The following is a 13,897-nucleotide window of genomic DNA, read 5'->3' on the forward strand; positions in this document are numbered from 1 at the left end:
AGACCGTCAAGTTTTCTTTGGCTGTACAAATTGCCTCGTACATTAAGTTGGGGATCTGATTTGATTTGGGTAGGGAGGGAAAATGGCTTTGCATTGTTGAACAGGATCATAGCCTTTTCAAAAACAGAGAGACAAAAGCCAGAAGCAGAGCCATGGGGAAACAAGTTGAAGATGAAACCACTCCTTAATTTTCCCGTGTCATTTCCAAGTCTCTCTCCCCTTCAAAGAAGCGGTGACTCCTGCCTTTGAACCAGACCCCCAGTGTGAGCTCTGGAACTGTTTCAGCCTTGCCTTTCCAGCCAAGAAATGCACTTTGGAGTCGTCACAGGGACTTAGAAAGACGCAAGGGAAGTCTGTTACAAGATACTGCCAGGCTACATAGATGATAACTTTATTTCTAAATGTCAACTCTTAACTCTTTCTCTCCCAAGATAAACGTCTGGGTGAAGTAATTTACAGCTTAATCTTCAGTGAAGAAATAAACTGGGACTTATAAAAATATGCACTTGGAGAGATATGGTGATCCTGTTCATTATTTTCATCAGAGTACAGATGTACGGAGAACGTGGAACCTGACTTCGGCCTTGGGCTTTGTCTCAGAAAGTAGCCGGCCATTCTGAAGAAAACAGAACCACACTCTGTAGTTTGTGATTTTACTAATTCTTTTTCTTCTTGACACCAAAATTTGGTTGTGCTCCAATTTATGGTCTCCAGATGACCATAGTCCCTACAGAATGACCTTGTGTCCTGTGTCTAGTCTCCTTCATTCTCTTCTTCCTGGTTCTTCTCTTTCCAGTGGGCACCCCCAGTACCACCATCCCCCGGGGAAAGCCTTTATTTCATGATGCTCTTCCCCAAAGCAAATTGATTTTAAAAATGAGGTTAGATAGAGCAACGGTCACTGTAGTAGAAAACACCCAGTTCTGGAATTTTCTATGGTGTTCTTCAGCAGATGAGTGTTAACTGAGAAATCTTTCGGTCCAGAGGTTAAGGCAGACCTTAGGCCACAGTCTGCAGGGGCTTCTCCATGTGCACACCATGTAAAAGCCAGTGGAGGCAGCAGAATGGCCCAGAATGTCTCCTCCAGATTGGGCATACGAGGGTGGGAACCACTGAGAAAGGACTATAGTGGGGCCATGGTGGCTATGAGATGAGCTATGAAGAGGTAGGTCTGAGTGACTGCAGGGCTTCTTTAATTGTGGTAGATGCACACAGTGCAGGGTGACCCATCACGTTCGTGTTTAAGCGTGCGAGGACATTTATTTTGTGAACGTGTTAACGTGTTTAATTGTGGTAGATGCACACAGTGCAGGGTGACCCATCACGTTCATGTTTAAGCGTGCGAGGACATTTATTTTGTTAACGTGTTGGGATTCAGTGTTGGAGATGAGTCATGGGGACAAGGTGAAAGCCCGCTGTCACCTCCTCTCTCTCCTGTTTATAACTAACAGCCCACTCTTCATGACTACGGACATTTATATGGTATCTCTTAGGAACGGTGTCAGATGCTTGAGCATCCCCGGGTGGCCCTATCTAGGACATGCTCAGTAGAACCTGCCAGATATGCTGCCGTCATCCCTCACTTTGGCCTGACAGTCTCTGTGGGCGTTTCTTCAGGTGGGCCTAGGCCTAAGCCTCTGCCTAAGGCCCCCTGTGCCCTTTGTCTGCTTCCCTAAAGGACTCTGGGAATTCCAAGATCCAGGTGACAAGGCACGAAGGTCAGGGACCATAACAGTGGAGAGAGTTCTTGTACCCGGCAGTGACGGAGCACGGTATGGATGTTCAAGAGCATGGGGGCAGTCTGGACTTCGCGAGATGTAGCATCTGTGTGTAAGGACGTCCAGTGCACACCCATGCCTGGTGGTATACGTAGCAGATCATACGTTTATCATTTGAGAATAGAGCTATTGTCTATCTTGCCCATTTGCAATGCAGAAATCAGCCAGAGACCCGAATTTGCCATGGAAATGTCATGGGCATCAGCCGGTGAGTCTCACGAGAAATGGTGTGGCTTCTGTCTACCAGCGGCCACACGGCTGCTGAGACCTCCCTCCTCTTGAGCCGACCCTTGGGGAATCGTGACGTGGCAGTTGGAGGAACTGTCCTCAGAGAGGTAGTTGTAGGAATGTATTTGCTGTGCTAAAACCACAGCGAGACCCTCTTCCCAGATACCCATTTACATTTTAATATCTCAAAGAAACATAGTTGAGTTTAATATAGAGCATAAATAATGATGCTACTTATATGGTTGAAGTAGATGGATTTGGTTGAATTGCCTAAAACCACTTCATGTTCTTCATCCCTTACCTTGGGCCTCTGGGGTGTCAGATTAGGATTGTCAGCTCTCAGATCAGCTCCTGGCACATAACAAGTATTTCCTGTGCACCTACTGTGTGTCAGGGGCTGCATGGATGGGCAGAAATGAGTGCCCATCCTCATAGCTCTTAACACTTTGTGCCTTCTTCCAGGCAATCAAAGAAATGGCGCTGATTCAAGCCAATATGAGGGACCCTGGCTCAAGGGAATTCAAATGACTGACTTAACATGAGTAAATGTCCAAAGAACTAACTACCATTAACTGGCTTTGTGAAGACATCCTTAATGGTCAGATACAAGTGATTAGCAGATCAAAGCGGCTTAGCCTCCATTTCTATTTCATTGATTTGGCTTATATGTAAATGATACTTGTAATCTGTTTGAAAATGGTTTCTTCTCTCGTAAGTCAGCAAACGCGCCCTGTGAAATCTGTTTGCACAATTAATTAGCAGGCATGTTTAAGGTTCATTTGTTAGTGTGTCATGGTGTAATGTCGGAGCTCTTCATCGGGGGTTGCCAGGGTCCAGAGAAAAGCCTGTTATCTGTGTAACTCTTGGGGTTTCTGGCTCCGTAGACACAGTTAAAGGCAAGGATGCAATGGCTGCTGTCATTCTGGATCGATGACAGTCCACCTGGAGTCTACTTGACTCCTCCTTTCCCAGGTGACTAACTGAATGGAGATGAGGCATGAGAGGAAGATGGAGTTTCTTTTCCCTTACAACCGCCAGGAACGTCTCAAAAAAGTGACAGTCTTTGGTTAACCTAGCATGTCCCCACCCCCCAATACATTCCGCAAATATTGAAAGCTTCCTGTAGTGGATTTTAGAAGCAAGGGAAGAAATCATACAGGGTCTGAAAGGATTCTGAAGAAACAGAACGAAGCACACATGAGGGGGAATTGTGGGAAACAGCCCAGTACAGATGAGGGTTGACGGAGGCAGGGCCTTACCTTGCTAACTGGACTCACTTAGCAAGTGGCTACAGAGACTTCCTGTTTTCTGGGTCCCACAGGAGGGCCGCTGATGGAGGTACGGCAGGGGAAAGGAAGGTAATGGCCACCTCAGTGTAGGTACTGTGACAAGGAGGATTAGTGCACAGCTTCACCCTCCATACGTGTGTCCACCCTGGATAATATGTCCTCCTGTGCCCATAGGCTTTACGGGGTTCATTAAGGGTGACTATTCATTGCCATAAAGGGCCACTTGGCTGTCAGGGCCTGCCTCACTGAGAGTCTTCCTCTCTGAACAGTGCTACCCAACACTGGCAATTTGGTGGAGGTGTGGAACTATGAGATTCCTAGGGCAACAAAGGCTGGAGCCCATACTCTATTCTCCACCATCCACACCCAGTGAGGGCTCACTCTGCCCACTGATCTCACACACACACACACACACACACACACACACACACACACACACACACACACACGAGCAGCTTATGTCACTGTTTATTCTCAACAGAGCTTTCAAAGTTTCAAGCTTTTTTTTGGGGGGGGGGGTATAAACTAATAGCATGGTAAAGAACCACCATGAGCGTGTTTGCTAGAACTCTGGTCCTTTGTATATTTGCTGACATCTTCAGGGCAGAAGTTCTTCGATTACTAAATCTTTGTGGCACTCTATAGAAGAGACATTTCAGTCAGGTCGCTGCTCTGATTACAAAGAGAAGATAGTAATAAGATTTATTTAAAGGAAGACTTTCTCAAAGGTATGAATGTAGCTAGTATTCATTTATTTAACAAGGAAAAATGGCAAGCACAGCTTCGGGGAAGTGATTTCAGGTCTTATCAAGGAGAAAAATCTCCTGCCTTCTAGCCTGAGAGGGTCCAGGTCATTTAAACACATGCAAATTATCCCATTCCTCATTACCATGCCTGCCCTTCCCCCCCTTCCTCCCCCCATCCTAAAGCTTTTATCAGGGAGAAGAGTGAAGATTCGAGTCCGTCTTTAAAATTCACTTCAAGTATATATGAAATAAAAAATTCAGGTCGGCTGGAAAATTCTGGCTCCCAGCCGTCACTCACCGTCACTGCTCCATCTTAAGTATGAATGACAGGAGAAATGCATTGCTCCTTCCTGGAGTGCTGCTGAGGTAGGCCTGGCTGCAGAACTGCAGTGCCATTGTCACTGTGGCTCTCCTGATGGCTTTGTAAATTAAATTGTTAGCTCTTCCCGGAAATAAACCCATGTGACCTCCACTCCCTAATTGCAATTACGCCTTTCCATGTGAAGTTGATTTGGGTTGCTTCAGCCGAGTACACAGAGTTATGACTCGTTGGGTGGGGACTTTTTTTTCCTTCATTCTCTCTGCCTCTATGAGTTTGACCCTTTCTCCAACCCATCTCCGGAGGAGGCAGATGTGGAAAAGTTGTACTGACTCTTTAACCTTTACAGGATTTTTTTTCTCACATAGATTCAGGCTTCCACCCAGTTCTCGAAAGCACCAACTGCTGGGCCGCACAGGTGCGGTGTTGCTGAGCCCTGGTAGGACCCCAGAGCCCAGGGACCCTCAGGGAACATGTCAGATCCAAATCATAGGATCTTTCCATAGACTAGCCATGCTCGCTTACATCCCAGCATTCTTTGGTCTTGCAAATGGGAGGCAACCCCTTAGGAGGATGTTCTCCATTAAAGGCCACTAAAGAGGAGAGGCATAACGTGTGAGTAAGTGTGAAGGGACTCATATTTTTCCTCACTAACTTTCTCAGTGCCTCCTTGAATCCTGCTGGTGGGTTTGTGTGGGTGTCATCTTCTTTATCAGGGGGCTACAAGGGGTAGGCAGCACCTTTCCACTGAATTCTGTTATGACAGACACAACTACCTACGAAGACCTTATTTTCTGCTCTAGGATATTTCCACAATGCAAACTGGGTGAGAAAAGCGCAAGGCTATAGAGGAGTAGTAGCTCAGTGCCCCAGCTCTCTTTCCATAGCTTTCCTGATGCAAGAAGGGAAAGAGAACTCTCCAGCCAATTTCTTCATGAGGATTGTACCTTTTCAGATTCCCTTAACTTTCTGTACCGATTTTCAGGTGAGGGGCTGAGTCTTCTGAAAAGTCTCAGGGGTACGAAGACCTCCAGGCATTTCCTCCTTCTCAAGAAATGAGCATGGGCGAGCCAGAGTTCAGATCCTGTGTTCCAGTGAAGGAAGACTATTTTTCACAGCTTCCTTAAGTAGGGTGTAAGCTTCCTGGAAGAAAAGCTGCATTGAAAGGCTCTACATAATTCCGGCTAGTGCTGTAAGTCCCGGGTGGGTACTGAGCGCTGCGGGGGCCACCCTGGAGCAGAGCCGAGATGATGAGAACTTGGCAATGGAAATCCTGCATCCCTGGCCACGCCCACTTCCCTAGGCGTGAGTTGTCCTGGAGGAGTTGTGTCAGAAAGGTGACAGTGCCCAAGGCTGGCACCCAACCAAATAACACACACTGTCCACTCCTGTCATCGTCATAAAATCCGCTGGTGTGACCCTGTACATGTCTATAGCATGTACGGAACTAAGACATGGGAAAGGGAAGCAATCTGAGTACCCGTCTGCCGAGAGAGGAGAGGAGTTGAAGCTTCAGTATGAAAACTAAATCAGAGTTTGAATTCAAGTGAGGACAATCTTCATCTGTTTCCCCCATATTGTTACTTTTTAACCTCAAATCTACTAGCGCTCTCTCTCTCTCTCTCTCTCTCTCTCTCTCTGTGTGTGTGTGTGTGTGTGTGTGTGTGTGTGTGTGTGTAAAGAGGATTCTTATAAATGGGCTTCTAAAAAGCTAGCAACTTGTGCTGTTATCAGGGATGGTCTTGGAGCATCTTGGAATACCTGTAATTCCCAATTAGCACTGTGACTTGTGGAATGAAAACATGAGCTACGATGAGGATTTCTCGCTGGAATAAATGTCACTGTTTCAATTAACCAAAGGGCACCATAAGATGGATTATAAAGCCAGGACAGAATTTTTTATCAGTCTTGGTCCAAAAGCCACCTTTTATCGGTCCGAGGACAATTAGACAGTCACCGATGTCAAGAGAATAGCAGCATTGTTTTAAGCTCGCATTTCCAGTGTCTTATTTTCTTACGTCTTTCCCTCCCTAGTGGCTGAAGTTAATTGTGACTTGCTATAATGATCACATTTGAAAGTGATTGATAGCAAGGCTTTATTAAAGGAATGGAAAGTCCAACGCTGCCTGTGTCGGCAAGTTTGTCTTGGCACCTAACCCGCTGGTGGCCGCTGTCCTTGCCTGTTGCTGATTTGCATCAAATGGAAAATATCTTCAGACCATCCTAATGCTTCAGTGAGCTGAAATGTATCATTAGGGATGTGAAATCATTGGGGTGCATTCTTAAAGGCATGATGCATTTTCTTCAGGTTGTTAAATAGTTACTGAAATCAAAATCCCCTCTCTGCTCAGAGCCACATTAGCCCTGTGTGTCCTTCCCTGTGGCTTTGAGCATTGGTCTGTAATGATGATGTCTAAACATGAGCAGTGGTTGAATTTGGCTGTCCAGATAAAGCATCCTAAAGCAGCGATATTCAGGAGTGTTATTTCCATCAATGTTGCTTTCCTATTCTCTTATTATCTGTGTTCCATGCCACAACCAACAATCCAGAGAGCAATATTGCCAGGTGGAGCTCAGGGTCTTTCTCTTTACCAACAACGACTCTTAACTGGACTGGAAACACTGGGCTAGCTATAGCTAATCGGAAGGGTGTTTTTGCATTTTTTGTGTGTCAAGAATGGTAAAAAATGATGTCAGTTTCTTAACTGAGAGCCGGTTGTGCCTTTAGCTCACTTTGTCCAGTGTGTGAAATGAGAGCATCGTGCTGTACAGTAAGAGCTCCTGCCCCTTGCATGTGGCAGGTTCCTAAGCCACCCTGACTCATCAACAGGGCCTCATGATGAAAGTTCAGCCGCCCCCCACCCAGCAGTGCCATCCACACTATATTTGGGGCCCTAACCCTGCTTTGCAAATCCACACACAACTGTCACAGCTCGCAGCAAAGGCTGGCTGTGGATGAGGAGCAGGGGACGGAGACCAAGTAGTGCGTTTAGCTTAGCCGATAGAGGAGTATGTACCGGGAGCAGAACAGGCACCAGTGGAGGAAGTGCCATTGGGGGAGGTTGTACTGGTGAAGGGTCGTTCAGTTCCATTGAGATTTCAGTGTCGAGAACACTGGGTCAGTGTTTAACTCAGATAGACAAGTTAAAATCTCAACATCTGTTCAAAGGTGCACGTTGTGAGTTGGATGAGCACCGTGTATTAGTCACCTTCCTGTTGTCATGATAGGCTAGCCCGGAGAAACACAGCTGAGAGGAGACAAGGGCTTCTGTGGACTGCAGGTCCTCGTGCCACAGAAGGCATAAGAGCAAGAGAGGGAGACTGACTTGGTAGTCAGGAAGGAAAGAGAGAGAAAGACAGACAGATGGAGGGGGACTAGACAGATACACACATAGAGAACAGGAATTGGAGCCAGGTTGTGAACCCTCAAAGCCTACTTCCTCAATCAAGATTCTGGAGATTTCCCAAATAATGCCACTAACAGGGGACCAAATATTTAAAATACATGAGCCTATGGAAGCCATTTCCGACTCAAACTCAAACACAGTCTATGGAAACACTTCTGGGAGGGGAGCATTTCTGGGGCCACCATGCCTCAGTCTACCTGTCCTCAGCTACCCTCGCTCACATTTCTCCCTCTTGACTCAACGGGCCCTCTGGGTCTCAACCCACCTGCCTCACCAGACAGGACCAGGTGTCCATTTTCCGCATCATCTCAATGATCTCTCCAATTGGCCACCCTTTTTTCTTTTGTTTAATGTACTGCCACCATGTATTTTTGTTGTTGTTGTTATTTTTTTTGTTTGATTGTTTGTTTGTCTTATGCTGCATGGGTGTGGTTCATTTAAAGTGTCTTTTAGGCCATATTGATACAAATAGCTCTCACCTCAAAAGAACAAAAGAGATGGTTTATTCTGGAACCAATTAAGAGTGACCCTGGTCAAAAAACAATACAATTTCAGGTTCCCTAGATACCATATTCTAACATGGCAAAAATTCCATGAAGTTTTCATAGTAACAGAACAAAGAAAACCATGAATCGAGACACTTTTCCAGGGCATGGGTGAGTGTGTAAGGTATGTGTGCCCCAGAGAATCAGGGGAATCTTTTCCAGTGCACTAGTGAGTGTGTAAGATAGGTGTGCCCCCGAGAAGCAAGGGAATCTTTTCCACGGCATTGGTGAGTGTGTAAGGTAGGTGTGCCCCAGAGAAGCAAGGGAATCTTTTCCAGGGCACTGGTGAGTGTGTAAGATAGGTGTGCCCCAGAGAAGCAAGGGAATCTTTTCCAGGGCACTGGTGAGTGTGTAAGGTAGGTGTGCCCCAGAGAAGCCACTGGTGAGTGTGTAAGGTAGGTGTGCCACAGAGAATCAGGGGAACCTTTTCCAGTGCACTCGTGAGTGTGTAATGTAAGTGTGCCACAGAGACGCGGGGGAATCTCAGCTATAGGCCTCACGTGCTGTCTGATGGTCTCCTCAGCTTTCTGACTGGTGGAAAGTAGAATTCTATTTACATATTCCAAAGAATTTACCAAAGGGTCACAGAGATGTCAGGTCACCTGCAGAGGAGGGCAATAAATGACTCTGAAGGGGACTGACAATGCCCAAGAGAATCTGACTCTGGACTGGCAATGTTCCAGCATCTCTGCCTCACTGAAGTTCTAATCTGTCAACCAGCCTTCGTAGACACACCTTGTCAGGGTTTCTTGTTCACAGCTCCTCACAGTTTGGGATCTTGGTTGACTGATACTTCTTCCCTGTCTGCAAGAACAATGATCCGTACACTAGCTGTACGTTAGCTAAGCTTGGCAGCCCTGTGTTCTGGCTGTAGTTTTCTCGCTAAAGATCACATGCTAGAAACTGTCCACAGTCTTGCCATGTTGAGAGCTAATGGGCTGGCTAAGGGGTAGGCCTTAATGAAAGGGAATGACGTCGTTGTGGCTGTCACTTCAGAGACGGATTAATAGAGTCCTCTTGGAATCTCATTTAGTTCATGTTTTATTAAAAAGCAAGGACTTCAAGTCTATCTGGCGTCCTATTTGGCTATTTAATTTCTCCTTTTAGGCTCCCAGGATACATGTGCCATGTTGTGGTGTAACCTGGAGTCCTAAGACACAAGGCACTGTTGGTGCTGCCATCCTAAACCTCTAAACTTTGAGTGAAACAAAATGTATTTTCTTTATAAAGCACCCAGCCTCAGATATTTTATAGCAAACTAAACTATATAGAAAACAAACTAAAAATAGGCAGCTAGAACTTCCAAAATTAAAATATACTAGATATAGAGCATAGCAGTCATATGTAATAATTCCTCTGTTTTGCCTACATAAACCCATCCTCCATCCATGTTCTTCTCATGCTCCGATCATCATTCACCCAACCCTCCCTCCCTCCCTCTCTCCCTCCCTCCCTCCCTCCCCCATTCATTCACTCTTTCACAGTTTTGTATTCTTTGTTTTCTAAGTGTCAAATTACTTTAGGGGACACTCAAATAAATTAATTTTTCCACTTCTGTACAGAGCCCAGGCATTGCTATTCTAAAGAGTTTTTTTTTTAAAAAAAAATCATGCTTTAGGTAGACAACTCAAACTAGAACTAGGTATTATTCTCACCACTCTGCCTGATCGGAGCAGAAAAGACTGGAATTTATGCAGGATAATTGGCTTCCTTGCGCGTTTTCTCCTGTGTTCTTTTTTTACAGAGGACAGCATAGTATTCCTGCAGCTGCTCATCAAATCATGGTGACAGCTGGGCACGCGGCAGTCAGGGGAGGTGTGCGTTCGTCCTGTCTTTAACACTTTCATGTGCCACCTGCACTCAGTGTCCTGCAGTTAGTTGGTGGGAAGAAGTCACAGGGGCGTGCAAACGGTTTTGTTCCTCCAGGAGCTCTAAAGAGCACACAAGCATCCCTTGCTTAAGGCAAGACTCCTGGAATGATACCATGAGGAGTGGTCCTTTGTGGAGGGGTGATGCTGGGAGGGGCTTTATCGGAGGTCACATCACCCTCTGCTGTCCTGGCCATGGTCTTTCATCTCCGCAGCGCCTGCGCGTTCTCCGTTCTTCTTTGATGATCGAGGGGCAAACTGCATGCATTTTGAAATTCCAATGTTTCCTAGTCTTTTTGGAGTTTGGTTTGTTAATAGAGGATGCCTCCAAGGGACAGCGAGACCTTAAAGTTGTCTTGAATAGTCATATCCTGTGAGGTGCAGAGATGAGTAGGTGTGGGGGGAAGGAACAGCGTTAGTTAGAACTCTTCTTATTTTAAGCAACAGAAAACCTGTCTAGCCCTGTGAATGACTGGAGGGCCACAGTGGCAGTGGCAGGGCCAGGAACACCTGAATTCAGGCTCTGTCTCCCTTCCGTGTGTCTTTACACATTGTGACATCATTCTTCACTTTGACCGCTGTCCCCGACAACTGCTGGCAGTTCTGAGATGTCCTAGCCTGCAGCCCACCAGCAGGTTCCTGTCCTTTCTGGCACAGACCCTTTGCAGTGAAGTCCCAAGCAAGGGCTCATCTCAGAGTGGGGGATGGGGAATGGGTGTCAACCTTGAAGGTGCCACCCTGGAGAAAGCTGGGTAGATATGCACGAGTCAGTCCAACCAGGCAGTTAACAAGAAAGCATTCAAAAACATCAGGAATGAAAACCCTAAACAGGTGTGACATCATACTCAGGTGAGACCCCTCCTAAACCCTGTGCCAAAGTCAAGGGGAGTTATTTACACAATCACTGCTAACTAAGTAACATCTGTGTGCATGTGTGTGTGGAGGTCAGAGGTCAACCTGTGCTTCCTCAAAAACTGTCCACCCTGGTTTATGATACAAGAGCGCTCACTGGCCTGGAGCTCACCCATTCCACAGCGTGGCTAGTCAGGGAGCCCCAGGTCCCTCTTGTCTCTGCCTCTCCAGTGTTAAGATGACAAGCTTGTGCCTCCACGGCTAGCTTGTTCCACTATACCTGGGGATCAAACTCGCATCCTAGTTTGGGTGTCACCCCTCCCTCTACCTAAAGGAGTTTCCCACAAGTCCCTGTGGTCTCTTTCTGGCCCACGATATATGTCTTCTACTACCTTGCGTTTGTCCTCATTACCCTTGAGGCTTTGAATTCTGGGATTGTAACAGGCTGTGCTCTGTCCCTGGTCTCTCCCAACACATGGAAGGTGCTGAATAAACATTTGCTCACACAGACTTGGCTCCCATGCTGGCAGTACACGGAGCCACCATGTGATCGCTGTCCTGCCTTTCCTCTCTGAATGCTCCCTTGAAGTCACCTCTGCATCCCTGTTTACTTGACGAGCTACGCAATACCTGTACCGCCATAGGGGAGACTCTGTCCCAAGTGTCACTCACTCTTCGGCCTCCCCACCGCAGGCTTGGAAAGCGATGATAAGGATAAAGGTTGGTGAGTGTGTCTTTCTGGGCAGTTTGACATTTGAGAGCAGACTCGCAAATACTCCGTAGGAGGCAGAGTTTCCATGCTGACTTTTTCCTATAGGTGTGCTTGCAGGAAGTCTCCCTGTGCTTTCTCTGTGTCTGTTCTTAGTGCTGAACTTCAGTTTGAAAGAATTCTGTTCTTCCTGCCAAATCCTGGGTTTGTTACAATGGGGTCACAAGGGTTTTGATTTGCTCTTGGATTGGTCTCTTGCACTTCGACTGGTATTTTTCAACTTTTTAGTTCAGACAGGAAATCTTAATTGTAATCAGACTTTCTTTTGGGCCACCAGCTCCAAATTATGATATGGAAACTTATTATTTATTATGAGTTTGGCCTGAGCTTAGGCTTGTCCCAGTAGTTCTTACAACTTAAATTAACCCATATTTTTATTAGTCTATGTTCTACTATGTGACTTACCTCTCTCCCATTTTGTGTGTCTGACTTGTTCTACCTCTTGATGAATCTCTCTGGCATCTAGATCCCTTCTCCTCTTCCTCTCTCTCTTGCCTAGCTATTGACTGTTTAGTTTTTTATTTCACCAATCACAGCAATACATTTTCACAGTGCACAAATATTCCACAATACTTAATGCCACATCAGATACTACATACAGGCAGGCAGGCCCCTTTGTACCTCTCACCCTTAACCATTCTCTTCTGTCTCCCCAGCGTCTGTTGGTCTGCAAAAAGCGCCTATGTCACAGGGACTAGCTCCCATGTCACCTGCCATTCCTCCTCTTTGTCCCACCTCTGAGTACTGTGCATGAGACTCCAGCCCCACCCCAGCTCATGAGTTGTCTGTGAAAAGGGCCCTAAGTATTCACCACCTTTATTTATTCCTTGGAAAACACAGGTACTCATTCTACTCAATGTATTGAGCATCTGCTATTTACAAGGGGATTTCTCCTCCAAGGATGGAGACCCACTTGACCCCGGAAACACACACACACACACACACAGAGAGAGAGAGAGAGAGAGAGAGAGAGAGAGAGAGAGAGAGAGAGAGAGAGAGAGAGAGATCCTGCCTTTAAAGATCATTAGGAGAGGAGAGACACTTGCTAAGCCAAGCATAGCTATTGCCCCAAATGATTTCTCCTGTGAGTGAAACCTTAGCTGTAATATTGCTTCATTTTAATTCTGTCATCCTGTTTGGGGGCTGTCTTAAAGTTTGTGGGATGCTAATTTTAGGGTTCCCTGCCCCTGAGTATGTTACAAAAGCAGAGAGGAAACTCAGACTTTGAGTGGAAACATCTCCTTCACCCCGTGAGGGTTCTCAGGGACCCTGAAAGTGCCTGGAGAAGTATAAGTATAGGCCTGTCGGGCCATCAGCCTCCACCCTCTGGGGCAATCTGACTGCAGCTGTGTGACAAGTTGTCACACCTACTATCGACTGCACCCTCTTTCCTGAGGACAGCCTTCCCTCCAGTCCTGGCTGTCATCACCCATCAGTCCCTACCCCCTGCAGCATTTGCCTTAGACTCTGGTGCCCAGCCCTCAGCAGCCAGTCGCCAGTGCCCTAGAGAATCCCATGGACCTGGAGAAAAGAAGTCTGGACTCCGAGCTGCTTCCTAAGCCACAGGTCCTAAGGGCAGTTGTGTGGTGGCTGTATCCTACTAGCCTGAGGGGACACCTGGCTGTCAGCAGCCAGTGTGAATTCTGCAAGTGGGTAGCTACCACCCCTCTGGGAGAAGAAGAAAAAAACGTCCCTTAGAGCCAGGATGAGTATGTCACCAGGTGTCCTGATGAGTGTCAGCCCTTGCAGTTTAGAGGTGGCTGTTTGTCAAGATGGGCAGTAGGCAGACAGGAGGCTGTGCTGAAACCCAGCAGTTCAAGGCTGCCTCCAACTTGCTCTTGGCTTGTTCACAATGAAAACACAGTAGCGTGGGCAGAACTCAGCAGTAAGTGGGTGGGTGGAAGCCGGGAGGAGGACATTTGGGGAACAGCCTGGGCAGCTTCAGTTACAGAGGGAAGCCATGTGGTGTGTGTAGTTTTCCTGTCCCCAGTGAAGAGCCAGCCTGAAGGGCCAAGGCACCTGCACAGGGTGTGAATGTTCTCACGGAGGGGTCAGGTTGCTTTGCTCAGTGAAGAGAGCCTCTGACTTAGCATTGG

General features: G+C 46.8%; 1 protein-coding gene across 1 annotated transcript in view; it reads left to right on the forward strand.

The window, feature by feature from the left end:
• The window catches only part of Kif26b (kinesin family member 26B), a 124,942-nt gene that overhangs the window by 26,939 nt on the left and 84,106 nt on the right, over positions 1 to 13,897 (forward strand). The window lies entirely within an intron of this gene.

Source organism: Microtus pennsylvanicus, chromosome 10, assembly GCF_037038515.1.
Source record: "Microtus pennsylvanicus isolate mMicPen1 chromosome 10, mMicPen1.hap1, whole genome shotgun sequence".
NCBI classification, from domain to species: domain Eukaryota; kingdom Metazoa; phylum Chordata; class Mammalia; order Rodentia; family Cricetidae; genus Microtus; species Microtus pennsylvanicus.